This window comes from Rhinolophus sinicus, chromosome 17, assembly GCF_057876585.1.
Source record: "Rhinolophus sinicus isolate RSI-liver-muscle chromosome 17, RSI-T2T, whole genome shotgun sequence".
NCBI lineage: Eukaryota > Metazoa > Chordata > Mammalia > Chiroptera > Rhinolophidae > Rhinolophus > Rhinolophus sinicus.
In genome coordinates this window covers 192,838,321-192,857,059 of record NC_142517.1, presented here as the reverse complement: position 1 = coordinate 192,857,059, position 18,739 = coordinate 192,838,321, and the positions used below count along the sequence as shown (strand labels likewise).

Here is an 18,739-nt window from a genome sequence, read left to right as displayed (position 1 = left end):
AATTGGAAAATGTCAAAGTCCAAGGAAACACTACCTATAATAAACATATTTTTGCTACATTACACTGAGCTATCATGGAATGCTGTCAAACAGAGAACCGTAAATGCTGGTGCTTCAGCAGTAGCAATGATTCACTCATTTGGGAAAATTTTGTGAAGAATAAAATGGAAGACAAGAGAACATGAAAGCAGCTCTCGTTGGCATTCAGATGAACTCGGGGCTGCGCCCTCATAAATCGAGATGTTCTATTCATTCTTCACACATCCGTATTTTTCACTCTAATCAAAAACACATAAGATTGGAAAACAAAATTTCTGGGAAGTTAATAGGATTTCTCTACAAATGTGGCTGCCAATGCTGGAGCAAAGCTAACCTCCCCTCAGAATAAAAACGTCTGTAAAAGTCCCCATTCCAGCTTCACTAAGGACACATTTCAGCCTCAGTGGTAGATCATTTTAAATTTATAGATCCCAGGGAAGGCCAAACTGAATCAAAATTTCTGGGGGTGAAGTCTTAGCATGCATGTATATATAATACATGTTCTATTTAAATCTCCACAGGTGACTATCATGTCTTTATTATAAAATATTTGTAGAGAAATCTAAGATCATAAAAAGAAAGCAAAACTATCCAGTGGAGAAATAATTTTAAAACTATATACTCCATGTTTCTAATTCCAAAACTGAGAGTTATTTACTGCAATTGAAAAATTGAATGCAACAATCAACTGAATGTGTGCCCTTAGAGTTTGTTATTCGAAATCATGTCTGCCCTAACATGAGGTCACCAAGGTGAAGTGGGTATTTGCCAGTTTCTTTTGTCACTATGCAACCATTTTTACTTTTGTAGAAGTTAAATAGCAGAGAGTTTTTATATGAACACTCAAAAATGTTATCAAAAACCTAAATTCCAATTAAATGAACACGGTTTGCTGTTCATAAGCATGTAGCTGGAACCTCTTTTCTGTCACCAAAACACTTTTTTACCTGAAGCATATGTGACCTAACAATATAAACCTTGTATATGCATATTGCTTCCTTCAAGAGAACTCAGGGTTTATGAATGCTCTAAAATTCCTGTAAGCGGGGGAGCAGGAGTTAATTTTCCCTGTATATGTGTGTATATAAGAAATTGAGGCACACACATATTAATAAGTTAACAGGAGTCTGTAGCTGGGCCAGGAATAGAATCCAGGTTACATATTTTTAGACAAGTGCCTCTTTGATTTTCACACACAATATGATACTTACCCATATGCTTTGAAAGGACACAGTTTTCAGCCAGGAGAGTAGCAGGAAAGAAAGAACACAACCTTAGAACTGAGTAAAAATCTGCATAGCATAGGCATATGTGTGTTTCAAGTCTTCTCTTGTAGGCATGTCGCCTGAATTTTTCTATTTAATGGTCACAGTAACCCTACAGGATGGGTATTATGCCCAAAACAAACTGAGTCTCCATGATTTGCCAATGAAAACTCAAGTTCACTGCTCACACTCCTGGAGGTAATGAAGAGTTCTCCTCATGGCACACAACCCAGTGCTCAATAAAGATTAGCCAGTACTATTCCTTACAGGCTAACTCTGTTTGAGACCTTGTTGAAGACCCCACACTATTGTGCCAATTACCTTCTCTGTTACCTATAACATCAGATAGTCAATCACAGAATAGTCTCTGGCCAATCACATTTCCTCAAGTAGTATATTAATAGTTAACGTGATGTAAGAAATATTGTCTGCACATTTTATTTAGACCGCCATTGGTTTGGGGTGTCAACAAACTTAACACTTATCAAACACGATTACCCAGGCTCTGTTCTAAGTATATTCATTTATTTAATTCTCAGAATAATGCCTTGGTGTAAAAGATGCCATTGTTACAGATAACTTCACCATTTAATAAATAACAGATAATAACTGGGGAGGCCAGAACGCAGATCCAGACATTCTGGCCATAGAGTGCACACTCAGAGGCATTTCACTCTAGTGCTTCTCACTAGGCTGTGTATTTGATAATTTCATTCCCATCGCTCTGCTTCACAGATGGCATCTATAAACTTGCTTTATGATTCCCCATTCCCAGCATTTTAAAGCCTTGACTTCTTTTGTCATGTGGATAGGCACCATCTACACTGAGTCATAGAAGAAAATAAAGGAAGATCTTGATTTCTTATTACCTGACAAGACCTTTGCTTTGGGATTATAGCAGTCCAGAGTTCCACACCTGATCACACCATTTGCTGCTATATGCTCTTTATGTCAAGTCAGCACATTACCGATGTCCTTTGAGTCTTAAAAATTGAAAAACAGTGACCATAAAATTTGATACTGCTCATTAAATTAAATGTAAAATAAAAATCTTGCATAAATAAAATTTAGTGTTCACTCTTTTAACGTGAAGGGTAATATATAAAGAATAGTGTATTTTAAAACAATAAAAGAATTTCAACGTTAAAAATCAGGCCCCTGGTTGGGCTGTATGCAGTGTTATCATAGTACAGATTCTTCATGAAAGAGTTTTCCATGTCTGTACATTAATCCAACTTCCCAGCCACTTATATTATATTACGTAAAACACGATTTGTTGCAAGGCTTCCAATGTTATCTGCAATTAGTTTATAACAGAGAGGGAGACTATTTGTGAGTAAGGATTGCAGTGAAGTGCTCCTTCCCATAACGTGGGCACACAGACATAAAGAGAACAAGTGAAGCTTTCTTTCAGTACATTCTTTTTGTAACCACTTGAGCTTAGCCTCATTTTCCCCCCAGGCATACATATGTGTCTCAGTCCTGGGATGGCAAGGAGGAACGCATAGTGGCCTAAGTAGCCTCATCAATTTACTCCTCAGCACTCTATGTATATTGTGATATCCAGTCTGTTCCATATGTGCCAAGAGTGGGAAGTATTGGCTAAGCTATTGTTCGGTACTGTAGTTAAATGTGTAAATATATTAATCACCTGAACAAATCTACACACACGTACAATGAACAACCTATATAATTTGTAATTATATTTCCCAAAGTTATATGTGTTCTGATTCTACTTATTGAATTCTAATTTTGTTTGTTGGATCTAGAAATAAGAAATAGCACTTTCCATTATATCTCTTTTTAAATGTTCATTTTCAAGTAGTCATTCTTACTATTTTACAAAGGGATCTGTCCACATGGAGGTGGGTGGAAAGGGTCCTTCGACACAGTTTGAGAAGGACTGCTCTTGGTTACATGTACCTGATTAATAGGAAACTGACCCTCTCTTTTCCTCTCCTCATAGAATCTGCCCATGCTTATTCATATTCAAAGAGGCAGCTTGATTTTATCTTCTCAACACTCAAGCCAGAGTTTCTACCTGCCCACGCGAGGCTGCAGGAATCATAGTTACATCTTGATGGCAACTGCACTAGAACATGGAGCCATAGTACTGAAAGGATCACTGAGGCCTGGTGTTTTGTGTAAAATCTCGCCAGGAGAAGTCACACTTGCATTTGCTTCCATGTGGCTAGTGCAAGAGCGTCTTCTCCCTGCCTGCTGAAACCTCATCTGGGCCACCCATGATAAATACTATTTCTGCCCATTGGATTTTCCAAAACCTTGACTGTCAAAACCCTTTTCTCATTGTTACCCTCAGTCTGGGTTGCCAGTTGCCTTATGTAGCCTGCTCCAGGTTAAAAGGGACAGCATGTGATCAGGGTTCCTTATGGATTCCATTGCTTCATGGATTCAGAATCATCATTCTAATTCACCCATCTGCCTTGGTATAGGGGTCAGCCCAGCTGCCCCATTTCTTCTTACCCTATGCTGACTTTATCTTAGGGAGCAATTGCCTTAAAAGCTACAAAACCTAAGTCAAGTCTACCTCAGCTCATTCCAACAAATTTCAACAACTTTGAGTAAAAAGTGGAGGGATTCTGAGTTTTGATTCCTTTTCTACAAAATTGCAACTGGGCTTGATCACCTCCTGCACCTGCAAGCCTCGAGAATTGCTTACTCATAGCCTGTTTTCAAAGACTATATGTCTTCTGTACTAATTCTGCTTACCTGGAAACTCTCTTACATATTTCAAAATTTTTGTTAGCATTAACGTTTTTCATATATCACAGTCCATTTTAGACTATAGCACCTCTGATATTATCCTGACAGTCAGTATCACCATAATATTTAAGTGTGTGGCCTTCCTTCCTCTGTTTTGTCGATTTCAAATCTGATTCTGTCAGTAATTTCCTGGGAAGTTACACTGGTTCTTTTCAATACTTTGTGGTTTTCTTTGTTTTGTTTTGTTTTTATGTCTCCAATATGCAAATGCACAAGTTGCTAGTACCAATTTCCCTAATAGCTTTCTTTGCCTTTTACTGAATGAAACTACCAGTGAGACAAGAGAAGAATTTATCAAATGCTCTGCTTTTAAGAAATTAGATTTTGAATTGAATGTGTACTTCATTGAAGTCTAACTTTGTCATTTGCACAAGGTGAACTTAATCCATTCATTTTCATTGGTAAGGTGCTCTCTGGTACACTTCTACAGTGATAACAATAGTTAATACGTATTGAACACTTTCTTTATGCCAGGAAATATATGTTTAATCTCATTTAATCCTCACAGCAATCCTGTGAGGTAGATATTATCATTATCCACATTCTACAGGTGAGGAATTTGAAGCACAGAGAAATGAAATCAATTGTCCGTAGTCCCCCAGCTATAAGTGACATATTCAGATTAAGAGCTCAGGCAGTCCAACTTCTAAGTTCAGCCTGGTAACCACTAAAAATACGGCCTAATTTTGTTTCTATCTTTCTTTTAGCTTCACACAAATATTCTCCATAATTCTATAGATTTTCATGAAGGAACATATCTTTTTAGCATATAGCTCTTCTCTATCTTTGTTAATAACATTTCTGTGTCTTTTGAACCAAGGATAATCATATTCTTTCATAGTGTATTGCAATAGTGAATTCCCTCTTTCCTAGCCTCTCAGGTCATCTTCACTTCCTTACGTTACAACTTCAGTTTCATTTTATTAATCATTTTTCTCAACTACTCTGGCCCCCATACAATGCACAGGAAAAACAAATAAACAAACAAAAAAATGGAAAAACAAAAGCAGATAGCCTGGCCAGATTAATCTAATGTACCTCTCTCCAAAGTGTATTAGATTTGGACATATACAGAGAGGATCACAGTCCTATATTACTTTACTTATCTTAGACAATTTTTAAAAGTGAGAATGTCGAAAGAAAGTTTATTTATAAGGTTAAAGTTGAAAAAGATTTTGGAATTTATCTAATTTAACATTTCATATTACCTTTGGAAAAAAATGATGCTTGGAAATGTTAAACGACTTGCCTATAATTAAACATCTAGTTCCCTAAATTGTTTTTTCCAAAGCAAGGCTTTTAGCAAATGATTAATAGTTAAAATGATATTTAGCTTTAAATTTATTTATATTAACTATCAATCTCCAACATCCCCCAAATGTAATAGGTAATAAATTTAAAATATTCCCTTTGATCATTTTGTATGTTGAGTTTCTAAAAGTATAGTTGTTTCAGTTATATCCATAGAAGAAGATCCAGAATGGATAAAAGACCAAATATTGTGACATTAAAAACTTCTACTTTAATTAGGCAACACATATTCTGAAAAATAAATGTGAAAGAAGTGTACACAAAAATTCTATAGAATTTCTGATGAAAACTTTCTAAAAATGTCAAACATAGGCAAAAGAAGAATAAAAATAGAACAATGGTTGTGAAAGCAATCTCAACAGGGAAATAGCTATTCAATGGAAAATCATTCAGCCACCTATTTCTCTATGTTTTTCTTTTCCCTCCTTGGAAATATAACAGATTTCTTCTCTCGTTTTAGTAACATTTGATAAAACTATACGCTAGTTACCTATGGTTGTTTAATTCGTTATTTTGACATAAGTGTTATATACTGACAAACTTTATAAAAAATATTCTGGTTCTAAATATAAACATTTACTTAAAAAGGAAACAAAGCATTATAAAGAAACATTTTCAAAATCTACAATTTAATGATAAAAATCTGCATGATTAGGTCAAGCTGGAAATCCAAGAAGTCTGAGAAAATTAAAAATTGTGGAAAAACTCTGACGTTTCAAAATTATCTAACTATAAGTAGATATAGTTCTAATTATTACTGAATTCATATCATTTTATGCATCTGATCTTCATATTAAAAATAAAACTCAAAGGTAATGTGGAAACTCAATTTCATTGCATATTATATGCTTCATTTATGGGAATAAAAGTTTGTAAACAGGGGCTTGAAGGATAATTTGACAATGATATAATGGAAAAGTAATGATGTCAACATAAAGCAGTTCATTTGTTTTCAGCGTTTTTCCCCTGAGGTTTTTGTTTGTTTGTTTGTTTGTTTTTCTGATGGGAGCCAACAACTCTAATAAGTGTCTCCTCCTTATAATATGGTGGGATTCACCTTTATTCTCCTGTTGCACGAGGAGCTTATCCTCATTAAGGAAGAGATTGATCGCTAAATCAAAGTACACCACCTACTTTTAAGTCTTATGGCTTCTAACTTGGAAAGTAATATGTTTCAGAATAAAAATAGTTTTTTTTAATAAAAAAATTTTTTAAATAATAAATTAAGATACTTACTGTTATGGTCCTTACAAGCAACCTGGCTTCACAGACATCCTCTGAAAAGCTGGGCATCCCTCTGAAGGAAACATTGGGTTAAGAATCAGAAGTGCTTGATTTCTCAGCCTAATATGCAGCAAAAAACCAAACAAACAAAAAACAAACAAACAAAAAACTGCTAATAAATTGAAGCAAGTCACATACCTCTCTGTTCTGAAATCTTCCTTATCTATAAAACTAATACGATGCTAATGGTTGTCCAGTCTTCATTTATCATTCATTTTAATTGTATGAAGTATTCATACCTCAATTTCATGTCAAAATAAATTTGAGGCAGCTTCCAAAACAAATTAAAAAAGAAAATGCAAGTAGGAAAATTAGAACAAGAGGAAAAATATAAAGAGTAAAGTCAGGGGAAATGTTCATTGACAGTTTGCACGGTATTATAGTTGGGTGTAAGCTTTTCCACCTCCCATCTTAGTGTGAATTAATGTATTTGTCTTTGCTATCAGTGACAAACTTTCCATAGTGGGAAAGAGTAGAGAAAACATAAAAACCCCTAAATTCCTAAGGGACATGGGGTAGGTAAACATTCTTTAATTATTTTCCAGTTTTGCTCACTGGTCTGTAATCTGAAAAAAAAACACAGCAAATTTCTAAAACTTAATATGAACCAGGATTGTAAGCCTCTGCCTATGTATCCAACTCATCATATAATTTTTAAAATAAAAATCTCATGATTCTAGATGTCAAAAGATATTTTCATTGATGCTGATGTAGGAAACAATACTATACAATACTTGCTTCTTTGACACTATTAAATAGTCAGCACCATTAAACCAGAAATCCTGTTTTACAGAAAAAGATATAGAATTTTCGCATGTAACTAACCCTCAAATGCTTTCTTCCATTTTTTTGCTACTCTCAATTTGTTTTTCTCCCTCAGCCCCAAACTATGGAAGCAGTTTTCAGTGACTTACAGATGCATTTCCTTGCAATCCAAAATGAGTCTTAATAATGTTAGTGTTAGCAACTGGTTCCATAGCAACTGTTACAGGATCTTTTACATGGACACACACTTCTAGAGAAATTCTGTTTGTAACTCATAACAGTACAAAGGAACTTACCCTAAAATTATCTTTTGCACCTGGTAGGAGTGCGTAGGAGTACTTCAAATATTTTGAGGATGTTTCTTAAAAGCTCTCCCTAGGTCAATTAAATTGTATTGTTTTGCTACCAAGCCTGTGCCACTTTAAAGCAAGACTCAGAGACTGAAAGTTATCCTAACCTAATCTAGCTAAGTGATTTAAATGTCCATGGTTTTCAAAAGATGAAAAATTAATAATAGTAACACACACAGAGAAAACAGAACAATTTTGCAACTATATTTTGTAATTTCCTTTCTCACATAAATATTAAAAAAATTATTCCTCTGAAAAAGTCCTACTGACTTAATATGGAAGACATCTCCACTACAGGTACTGTACTAAAAAACCACAGTCATCCTTACAGTTCATAGAAAGAATATCAAATTCTATTTTAGTGAAGTTTTCATAACAGCTTTTGGTTAATAATGTTGAAGAATCATGATATATTTAAGAGATATTAATTCTAGTAATAGTCATTTATCTTTGATGTCAGAGAGAGACAAAGGCTTGGGAAATAGGAGATTTACAATGACATATTATAGACTCACTTAGTAGATGTTAGCTTCTTTAGTCTTCCTCTGAAACGACAGATAATGAAGCTTTATCAACTTCCTTTTATTAAGGCTAAAAATATATCCTATAATAGGATCATAAACATTTAATGAAACTTACAGCTGTACTGAATTTTAAAATTAGGAGAGGACGGACAAGTAGTTCATAGAAAAGTAAATCAGCCTAACTCATACATTATGAGTTGACAACCCAGCTGTTTTAATTTAATATATCTCTGGGTCTGACCTCTCTCCTGAAGTCCAGACATATATTTCCAACTTCCTAAATGACTATGGATGTACAAAATGAGCTGATTTTCTTCCCAAGCACATCTAGGTATCTGAGACATGTCAGTGGAGAAAACCCGAATTCAAGAAGATAGAATAAGATGACTGATCTTCCTTTTAGTCTTCCAGTGTTTTCTGGGAAGAAGATTAAAATTCTTATTATCTGTGTCTTAAGTTGAGTTCTGCAAAACAGACTCTGAAATGAGGATTCATGTGAATATAATTAATAGGAAGTTTTCCCAGGAAAAACTGGTAGAGGAGTAGGGAAATAGGACTAGTAAAGTAAGGAGAACAAGTAGGGGTGTGTTATCAAGCAGGTTTATGGAGAGTCGCTCTGGCCTGGTCCCACAAAGGATGTCTAAAGATGGTGTAGGTCATGCTTCCTAATCAGATCATCCTGATCAAAGTAAGGTAGGTGGTGTGTGTGTGTGTGTGTGTGTGTGTGTGTGTGTGTGTGTGTGTGTGTGTGTATACACCCCTGCACCTGTCAATCATTGTTAAAAACTGCTCCTGGGGAGATATAAACTCCCAAGTATTTTAATCAAAATGGAGCAAAGCGAGGTCTCGCAGCCTGAGACAAACCCTCCAACAAAGAGAAACAGTGCTGAAAATTTAAGAGGGAAAACATACCAGGAGCCAGTTTGCAGGGGAATGTAAAAAGATCCAAGCAAGTTATTATGGTGGTGTACTGACTGGGTCTGCTCCAATCTCCACAGTAGTGACTGTTTAAAATTTTCCTGAAACCTATCTTTATCCTTTATTAATTTATTGACACATGTATTGTTATCTCCTTTATTTCTTCTCTGAGGTAGGAGGTTTTATTGCTGACAATAGAGTGCTTTATGTGCACCAAGTTTGCAATTCTTTCCACTCTGTTACACTGCCTAATGTGAGGCCAGTTGATGTGTATTCCTGGTCAGCTCCGTGTCTTAAAAGCTCAAATATGAATATGACTTCAGATGAGATATGTTTTCGCTAGTTCACCAGAATCTTCTAACAACATCAGTTGTGATTTTACTCAGCTGCATGTAACAAAAAATTCAATGTAATAGTGGTTCTCAAAGTATGGTGCCCATCAGCATCATCTGGCAGCCAACAAATAAGGTGGTTCTTCTATTACGTCATCAAGGACCCCATCTCCTCTCACGTTCATGGTGTAAGAAAGCTGCTTAGCAACACCCCTCATGTCCCCATGGCAAGCAGCAGGATGGAGGAAAATGCAAGAAAAAAGAGGCCTTCTGCAAGGTGTTTTTTAAAGGAGAGTTATGCAGTTTATTGCTCATTGTCCCAAACCAGTAGTATGTTGGTAAATGTTTCGTAAACAGCCCTTCGATTTTCATATGTAACTACTCTAGCCGTGGCTGATTTCAAGCAACCAACTTGACAACACTGAACAGAGACGAGGAGAGGCATGCACAATTGACTCTCCCAAACCCAGCCAGCTGTTGCATACCACCGTCCAGAACTCTCACATACAGCCATTCCTAGCTACAAGGAAGGCTTTGAAATGAAGACATTAGTCCAAGGAGTTATGAACCCAGATGAAAATTTGAGGTTTTATTGTTAAGGATGAAAGGAAGAATGGATACTGGTTCTCTCTGCCCAGGATTATTTCCTTTGTCCCACACCTGACTTGCTGCATATGAGGTTGGACAGTTAAGTTCACAAACTCATCCTAGACAAAGTGCTATATACCTCATTGCTGAATATCACTATGGTCACCTTCGAGGTACTCCCCTTGGAAAGCTTTCCACTGACACCAGCGCCTAGTCCACCCTTCAAAGCAATTTTGGAATTCTTTTTCTGGAATGGCCATCAGAGCTGTCATCGTATTACCCTTGATGTCCTGAATGTCATCAAAGTGTCTTCCTTTCAATATTTCCTTTATCTTTGGGTAAAGAAAGAAGTCATTCGGGGCCAGATGAGGTGAGTAGGGAGGGTGTTCCAATACAGTTATTGGGTTACTGGCTAAAAACTCCCTCACAGACAGTGCCGTGTGAGCTAGTGCATTGTCATGATGCAAGAGCCATGAATTGTTGGTGAAAAGTTCAGGTCATCTAACTTTTTCACGCAGCCTTTTCAGCACTTCCAAATAGTAAACTTGGTTAACTGTCCAGTTGGTACAAATTCATAATGAATAATACCTCTGATATCAAAAAAGGTTAGCAACATTGTTGCAACAAGTTCACGAACTTAATTGTCAGACCGTGTATATTTACACTACCTGCTTGGATCCTAAAGAAATAAGTTTCTCCCTTAGATGTTGCCCAAATTTGAGTTAGATAGCTTTCAAATATAAATGTTTGCTCATAAGAAAAGACTGGGGAATCATTACAGGTGTCAAAATAGCTCGGAATATGTTGCATATGATCATATTCACATGAAGAGGAACAGAGAGATAGATATATAACTAGATAAAGCCCATTTAGTAACCACAAAGTCATATTCTTCTTTGCAGTAGGAAAAAAATACAATATTAAATTATCTATTTTGTGATGCGGTGAGAAGCTATGTAGGCTTCTCACAAGAAACAAAGGCTCTGTGGACAGACAGACCTGATTTTAAACCATGACTCTTCCACTTGAAGTTTGTACAAGTTTGTTCCTATTCTTGAAAATTGTATCCTCATCTGTAAGTAAAGAAATAATTAAGTAAAACAAGGAACATATTTGGTACACGATTGTTCACATATATGCAAAAATCCCTTACATAAAAGAGCAACATTGAAAAGGAATACTAGACACAGTTGCATAGCAACCTTCCATAAGAAAGGGTCCCCCTCCATAGTCTGTGTATTCGTGGGGTCAGATGACGTTAATGTAAAAAAAACCTTCAAGTAGCTCACTCTTTAGTTCAAGAATTTTCTCATAGAAAATAAAGCCATTAGCACTCTCTTGCCTCTTTCTCCCCACAAAATTTCTACGAGTCACTTAGTACAGTTTGTAGTCCCCTTTGCCAAGCCATCTGTCAGAGCTTCCTGCTCCCTTCTTAAGAGTACTGTTATGATGACACTGGGATAACCCAGGATAAGCTCCCCATCAGATCTTCAGTTTAATCACATCTTCAAAGGTTTGTGTTTTTTGTTGTTTTGTTTTTGTTTTTGTTTTTGCCATATAAGATAACACTAACAGGTTCCAGGAATTAGGATGTGGACATCTTTGTGGGGGCCATTATGCAAGTTGCCACAATCTGCCCAATCTGTCTCCCAAAGATTTATGTACATTCCATATGCAAAACACATTCGCCCCATTCCATCATTCTCGAAAGTTACAACCCATTAAGCATCACCTCAAAGTCCAAAACGTCATCTAAATATCACTTTCTCAATAGTCACAAATCTCATCCTTTAAATAAGGTGTGATTAAGATACTGGATATCGTCCATTTGGGGGCAAAATTCATCCCTATCTCTATACCTTTGAATCTAGCAAACAAATTATCTGTTCCCAAAGAACGATGGTGGAGTAGATATAGGATAACAGTTATTGACATTTCCATTCAAAAGTAGAGAAAATGGAAAAAAGAAAGGAATAACCAATGAAAGGAAGAAAGGAGTCGTCAGTCCCAAGCAACTGAGATTGATTATTCCTGAGTATAAGCAACCTAGATTATATGCACAACCTTTCTGAACCCCAAGGTTGAGTGGGATCCCAGGAGGGCTTGTCCTGGCTGCCTCTTTCCCTGGGTCTATCTACTAAACTTCTGACTACTCTGCCGTTTTGCTTGTATCAGAGCTACCAGCTTCCTCTTAATTGCGTGATCTGTACTGAGATCGCCACTGTTCATAACAACACCCCTAAGTATAGAGTTCTCCACTCTCTGTTCCATATAAGATCAGTCCACTCAGGTAGAGCTACAGAGCGCTTCCTCCTATGGCCAGACTTTGCTCTGGGCAGAACCACTGTGCCACTGCACCAGAACTAGGGGTTGGGAGTCTGCTTTTCCAGGAGTGAGATTCCCATTCTACAAGTGGTCATGGGGGCAAGAAGTGGCCTCCCCTAGTCCTCTTGGCTTGACCTTCTCAACATGGAATTTCAACCCCATGAGTGAGCTGGGAGAAGAGGAGGGGAGGCTTACAATTAGGGCCTCAATATTCTAGGTCTGTTGTGCCTGTGGCAGAGTTTCTGTCTTACCAATGGTAGCTGGGTGGGTGAGGGAGTCCTCACACCCAGGCCTACCTACGTCTATACCATGGATCTGGGGGGAAATAAGAACTACCAGCAGCCTACTCCTCACAGAAAGATATTGTAGCCCCAGACAGGGAGCTGGACAGATAGGGCAACCTCTCTTAGATGCACACACCGGGATTGAGTTTACACAACACCAAGTTAATAATCGGGTAAATCATGGTTCAAACGCTACAGGCTCACATTGTTCTTACTGAGATATAGTAGATTGTCTTGAATGAATGCTTCCCCATTTGCTATATGCCCTTAGAACAATTTCCTGAGGTATAAATGAATGTTTTTTATAATTTTCACCAGTTAATTTTTTTGCTGGAGAGTTTGTTCTCATCATTCTGGAAGTCCTGCTCTCTCACTTCTTTTTTTTTTTTTCAAGATTTTTTTTTTTAATTAAAATATAACTAACATAATATATTAGTTAGTGGCAGGTATACACAATAGCTACTCAACATTTATATACCTGTAGAAGTGATCACCATAAGTCCAGCAACCATCTAACTCCTTACTATGATAACACAATATTATTGACTATATTCCCCATACTGTACATTACATCCCCATAACTTATTTGTTTTATACCCGAAAATCTGAACTTCTTATTCCCCTTCACCTTTTTAATTTTTCAATTACAGTTGACATTCAATATTATTTTATATTAATTTCAGGTGCACAGCATAGTGGTCAGACATTTATATAATTTAAGAAGTGATCCCCCTGACTAGTGTAGAACCCACCTGACAATATACACAGTTATTTACCATATCATTGACTATATTCCCTATGCTCTTTGTCTTTAACCTTTAATATTTTAATTTTGATGTGTCTTGGTGTGGGCCTCTTTGGGTTCATCTTGTTTGGGACTCTCTGCACTTTCTGGGCTTGTATGTCTATCTCCTTTGTCAGGTTACGGACGTTTTCAGTCATTATTTCTTCAAGTAGATTTTTTAAAATTTCCTGTTCTCTCTTCTCCTTCTGCTACCGCTATGATGAAAATGCTGCTGGTATGCTTAATGTTGTCCAAGAGGCCCCTGATACTCTCCTCATTTTTTGGATTTTTTTTTTTTTTCTCTTCTGATTGGGTGTTTTCTGCTACCTTACCTTCTCAATTACTAATTCAAGATCCTCTGTTTCATCTAATCTACTGTTGATTCCTTGTAATGTATTATTTATTTAAGTTATTGTAGTCTTTATTTCTGATGGGTTCTTTTTTGTATTTTCTATCTCCTTTTTCACATTTCCTATCTCTTTGTTGAAGTTCTCTCTGAAATCATTGAGCATCTTTATAACCAGTGTTTGGAACCCTGCATCTGGTAGATTGCTTATCTCCATTTTGTTTAGTTCTTTTTCTGGAGTTTTACTTCGTTCTTTTTTGGGGGCATGTTTCTTTGTCTCCCCATTTTGGTGCCTCCCTGTGTTTGTTTCTATGTAGGGCTGCCATGCCTCCCTGTCTTAGTAGAGTGGCCTTATGTAGTAGGTGCCCTGTGGGACCCAGTGGTGCAATCTCCCTGGTCACCAGAGCCACATGCTGTAGGTGTGTCCCTTGTCTGTGTTGTGTGTGCACTCCTGTTATAGTTGAGACTTGATTGCTGTTTGCAGGTCAGTGGGAGAGACTGACCCTCAGGCTGATTGGTTGTGTAAACTGGCTGTGTGGACTGGTGGAGTTGTTGTGTAGGGGCTGACCCAACAGAGCAGGGTTCATGTTAACAGGGCTCTGGTGCCTGCTCCCTCTGCTCTTTGGATGTGTCATCCTTAGAGGTAGCCAGGTGATGCTCCAGCCCAGTCCAAAGCTGGCTACTGGGTCAGTCAGCCACGACGCCTCTTGGGAGGGGACCCACTGCAGGCCAAGTTCAGCTGCAGTCTGTGCCCTGCCTGGGGTCACCTGGCATGAGCCACAAAGCAATCCGCAGATGGCTGCCACCCACACTATACTTAGAGGTGCCTTGAGAGGTCAAGCAGTGAACCAAGGCCAGCTGTTGCAGGCTTTGGGCTGCTCAGTCAGAGGTACAGGACATGCTGAAGCCAGATGCTGCTTGTTTGTGTTTTGTGAAACAGAGATTTTACCAAAGTCTGCAGTATGAGCCAAAGCAGCCTGTTTATACAGAAAAGCCCTGGAAGTGGCTTGGGTGTGCCCAAAAGTTGGATGGGGCATAGGCCCAGGGAATCACTAGCGCAGACGAATGGTGATCACTAGTTTGAAGGAGATTAAGATATGGCGTCTGCTTGATTCTGCACACAGGGAAGGGAGAGCTCAACAAAGAAACAATGGCTTCTGCCAGCCCCTCAGTCCAGGAGAAAGCTGCCCCTCCAGTCCTCACCCTGAATTTAGATAACTCAGTTTCTCCCTGTATGTCCCTGGCACCTTTCCAGCTGCTGCCCCAATGTTGGAGCTCAGAGAGAGTGAGTCTGTCAGCAAGTAAGTCCGGCCTTAGGCCTTTAAGTCCATCAGTGAGTAAATCTGTGCGTGGGCCCACCTGGGAACACAGCTGCCCTCTGTCTCACTCAGCCACAATCTCTGCTGGTTCTCACAGCCAGAAGTTATGGGTACGTCTCTCCCCAGCACTGAAACTCTGGACTGGGAAGGGGCTAGGACCTCTCACTCCTCAGGGGTGGGGGACCACTGCAGCTGAGATATGCCTCCCAGTTTCTAATGGTCACACACAGGTGTGAGACCAGCTCTTTCCACATCTCTACCCCTTTTACCTGTCTCAAGGTGGCTTCTTCTGTATGACCATAGTTGTAGGGCTTCAGTTCAGCTAGACTTCAGGCAATTCTCAGTGATGGTTGCTCTGTGGTTTAGTTGTAATTAATGTGGTCCTGAGAGGAGGCGAGCACAGCGTTTACTTCCTTCACCATTTTGACTAGAAATCCCTCTCTCTCACCTATTTAAGCCTCATGTTCCTCATCTGTAACATGGAGATGATGATAATGGTTGTATGAGCATCAGATGAGATGGTGTATTTTCAATGGTTGGGTGATACAAAGTACTCAAAAGAAAAGTTACCTATGATTAAAAAAATATGCAGTTGTATTCTTCCATTTTAAACATATAAGATTCCTCAGTTTACACAGAAGTAGTAGCAATGTATTATAGATTTTTTTTTAAAATGGGAGGATCTGATCCTCAAGCAATGGAATATTCCATCGCGTAGATAGGCAAGTTCTAATTTCAGTTTTCTCATGGCCTCCTAATGAACTTTTTGATAATTTATTCTACTGTAAAAAAAACTGCTTCATATTTAGTCTTGTTCTTTAATTTTAGAGTTTGCAGAATGGTTAGGTATGGAACCTGCCCTAATGAATAAATACCTTCCTCAAGGACAGTATTCTTTTCTTCATGTGAAATGTAAACAGAGAAGATCATCTTGAAACATTCTTGTCAGGAAATAGCAGTTAGTTGAATATATGCATCAATATCTGTGACATGAAGACAAAATGTTCTACAACTCAAAGGTAGTTCCATCTTTCCTCTTGGAATGCTGAAACTCTATTTGACCCTGGAGCAAACCTGAACGAAAAACAATCAGCTATTTCAAAATAAGATTAGCATAGTAGCTTCTGGTGACTCACTTAGCAGCTGGACTTGCCCTAACTGGTTCTGGTTGTTCTTTTTCTGCATTAGCCAGCGTGGAGACAGAGCCAGGAGTGCAGTTTCCAGACTCTCGGCCTCACGTAGAAAGGTGCTGGCTCAGGTAGTAAATGGCCATCAACTGTGATTGGATGGCCATCCGCTGTGGCTAATTGGCCGTCAGCTGTAACCAGTGAGCCATTGGCCACTAATATAATTGCTGTGGCTATGCTAGCAGAAAATGGGGGCTAGCAAGAAGATGGTGGCTGAGCTAGCAAGAGTGGATTGCAGTTAGCATGGCGGATTGCAGCTAGCGAGTTGGTCACTTGGCAGGCAGAAAAGCAGACAGCAGGTTGCAGGTCGTGTGGCTCCAGCCTCCAGTGAGACTATAGTGCCAACAGTGAGACTATAGTGGTATGATTCCCCTACCTATGGCTCCATCGGTGTTCCTTTTTGGCCTCACCATATCCTGCGTACTTATGTGGGGAGCGGGACTAGAGGCCCAGCAGGCCACCTCACATGACAGCCAGCCAAATATTATCCAAAATAGGCTGGTTTTGACTTCTAATGTGGACTAAACCTATTTCTTTTTCAGTTATGTAGATGAATTTATACTCATTTTATCTATGATTTCTTCTAAGAACAATTCTATGTATTTGTAAGTCATAAACCTAGACTGGAATGAGTTAGAAACACTACTGTAGAACTTCTCCTGACATCACTTGTGCAAGGCCAGCCTCAAATTAAAACAACTTTTATGATATTTCTGAGTACATAAAAACCCCTATATATTTAAAAATACTTTGCCTGTTTTACTATATTTGATGTCTATAAATCCATTAAAATATAATCTATCTGATTTTAAACCATTAGCTCTTATTTATATGCAAATAATCTTAGAAGAGTTATTATATTAACCAATGATGAGTTATGAACTACTTAGTTTATTGTTTTACTTCCAACCATGTAATTCTTTAAGATAAGCCTTTGGAAAAATGGAGGTAGATAATGAGAGCAAAGAAAATTCTTGGAGAATGGCTGTCGATGAACTAGACTTTCAACACTAGAAAACATGGAGTCATGAAAGATTATATACACCCCAAAAGTAAAAGTCTGATCTGCACACACACACAAACCAATCCTTTAACAATTATCTCTAGGCCAGTATAGAATCCCTCCCAGCTACACTACATTAAAGTTGTGTTTGAAGATATACCAAAAAACAGCACTAATGTTTGTGTGTTCAAAAAGCCTCTGTGATTGCTTGTCAGGGGTACTGATGTAGTACCATTTAAAGAGAACTGGACAGATCTTCATAGCTTCAAAAGAAGTATGAATCAAATGTACAGCATAGAAGAATCTAGTATATGACACAGAATTATTTTTTAACTGTACCTTCATATAGACCAACGAATATATATCATTAATTTATTCTAGTTATGTCCCATTTTTATTCCTAATGGTTGGTTATTTGTACCTTTTCTTTTTGTTCTTAATAAATGTTGCCAGTCTTAATTAGTTGTTTTATTGATCTTCTTTATTGTTTATATTTTATTTCATTAATCTATGCTTTGCTTATTATTTTCTACTTTGCTTTTATTCTGTTGTTCCTACTCTAACTTCCTAAGTTCAATGCTTACCTCATTATTTTTTCTATCTTTCTTGTTTTCCCTTAGATATATATAAAAAGCTAAAAATGTTTAAGAACTTCTATAACTGTGCCCTACAAATTTTTAATATAATGCATTCACTGATATCCAGTTCTAAATTCATAATTTACATTATTGTTTATTTTTTGACCAATAATTGTTTAGAATTTAATTTTCTACTTTGCCAACATAGAAATAGGAGCTTTCTTTCCTTATTTATTTTATAAATTAATTGCATTTTGGTCTGAAAATGTGATCTACATGTCAATTTCTTATTTTTTATAGAGATTTCCTCTGAGCCTAGTAGGTGACTAATTTTTATAAATAATCCACGTGTGATTGAATAAAATGTACATTTCCTGTTAGTTTTGAGAGTTTATATTTTACCAATAGATTGAGTTTTTAAATTTGTTACTAAAATTTTCTTTACCATTACAACTTTTTGCTTAGCTTGAATTTATTGACTTTTGAACAAGGTGTTAAATTATACAGATATGATAAAGATTTGTCAATTTCTTCTTGTAATTCTGTCCATTTTTACTTTACACATTTTGAGACAATGTTGTTATATGCCTATAGACTCAGAAATGCTTTATCTTTCTGGTGAATTGAAACTTTAAATATCTACCCAATTAACACTAATATTTGTTTCTTTAGGGTTTATTTTCTCTTGTACTAATACTTATGCCAGATTACTTTTGATAATTATTTTGTGATATTTCTTTTTCTATCTCTATA

The 18,739-nt window shown here is 37.3% G+C and overlaps 1 long non-coding RNA gene across 1 annotated transcript in view; it reads right to left on the bottom strand.

Annotated features, from left to right (window-relative positions):
* The window catches only part of LOC109445061 (uncharacterized), a 46,979-nt gene extending 31,269 nt beyond the window's left edge, over positions 1-15,710 (bottom strand). The window contains exons 1-5 of the long non-coding RNA XR_016019772.1: positions 15,488-15,710; positions 11,160-11,233; positions 8,314-8,343; positions 6,636-6,696; positions 2,174-2,287 (exon numbers count right to left, since the gene is read on the bottom strand). This is a non-coding gene — a long non-coding RNA (uncharacterized LOC109445061). The remainder of the gene's footprint in view (positions 1-2,173; positions 2,288-6,635; positions 6,697-8,313; positions 8,344-11,159; positions 11,234-15,487) is intronic.
* Positions 15,711-18,739: the final 3,029 nt, after the last annotated feature.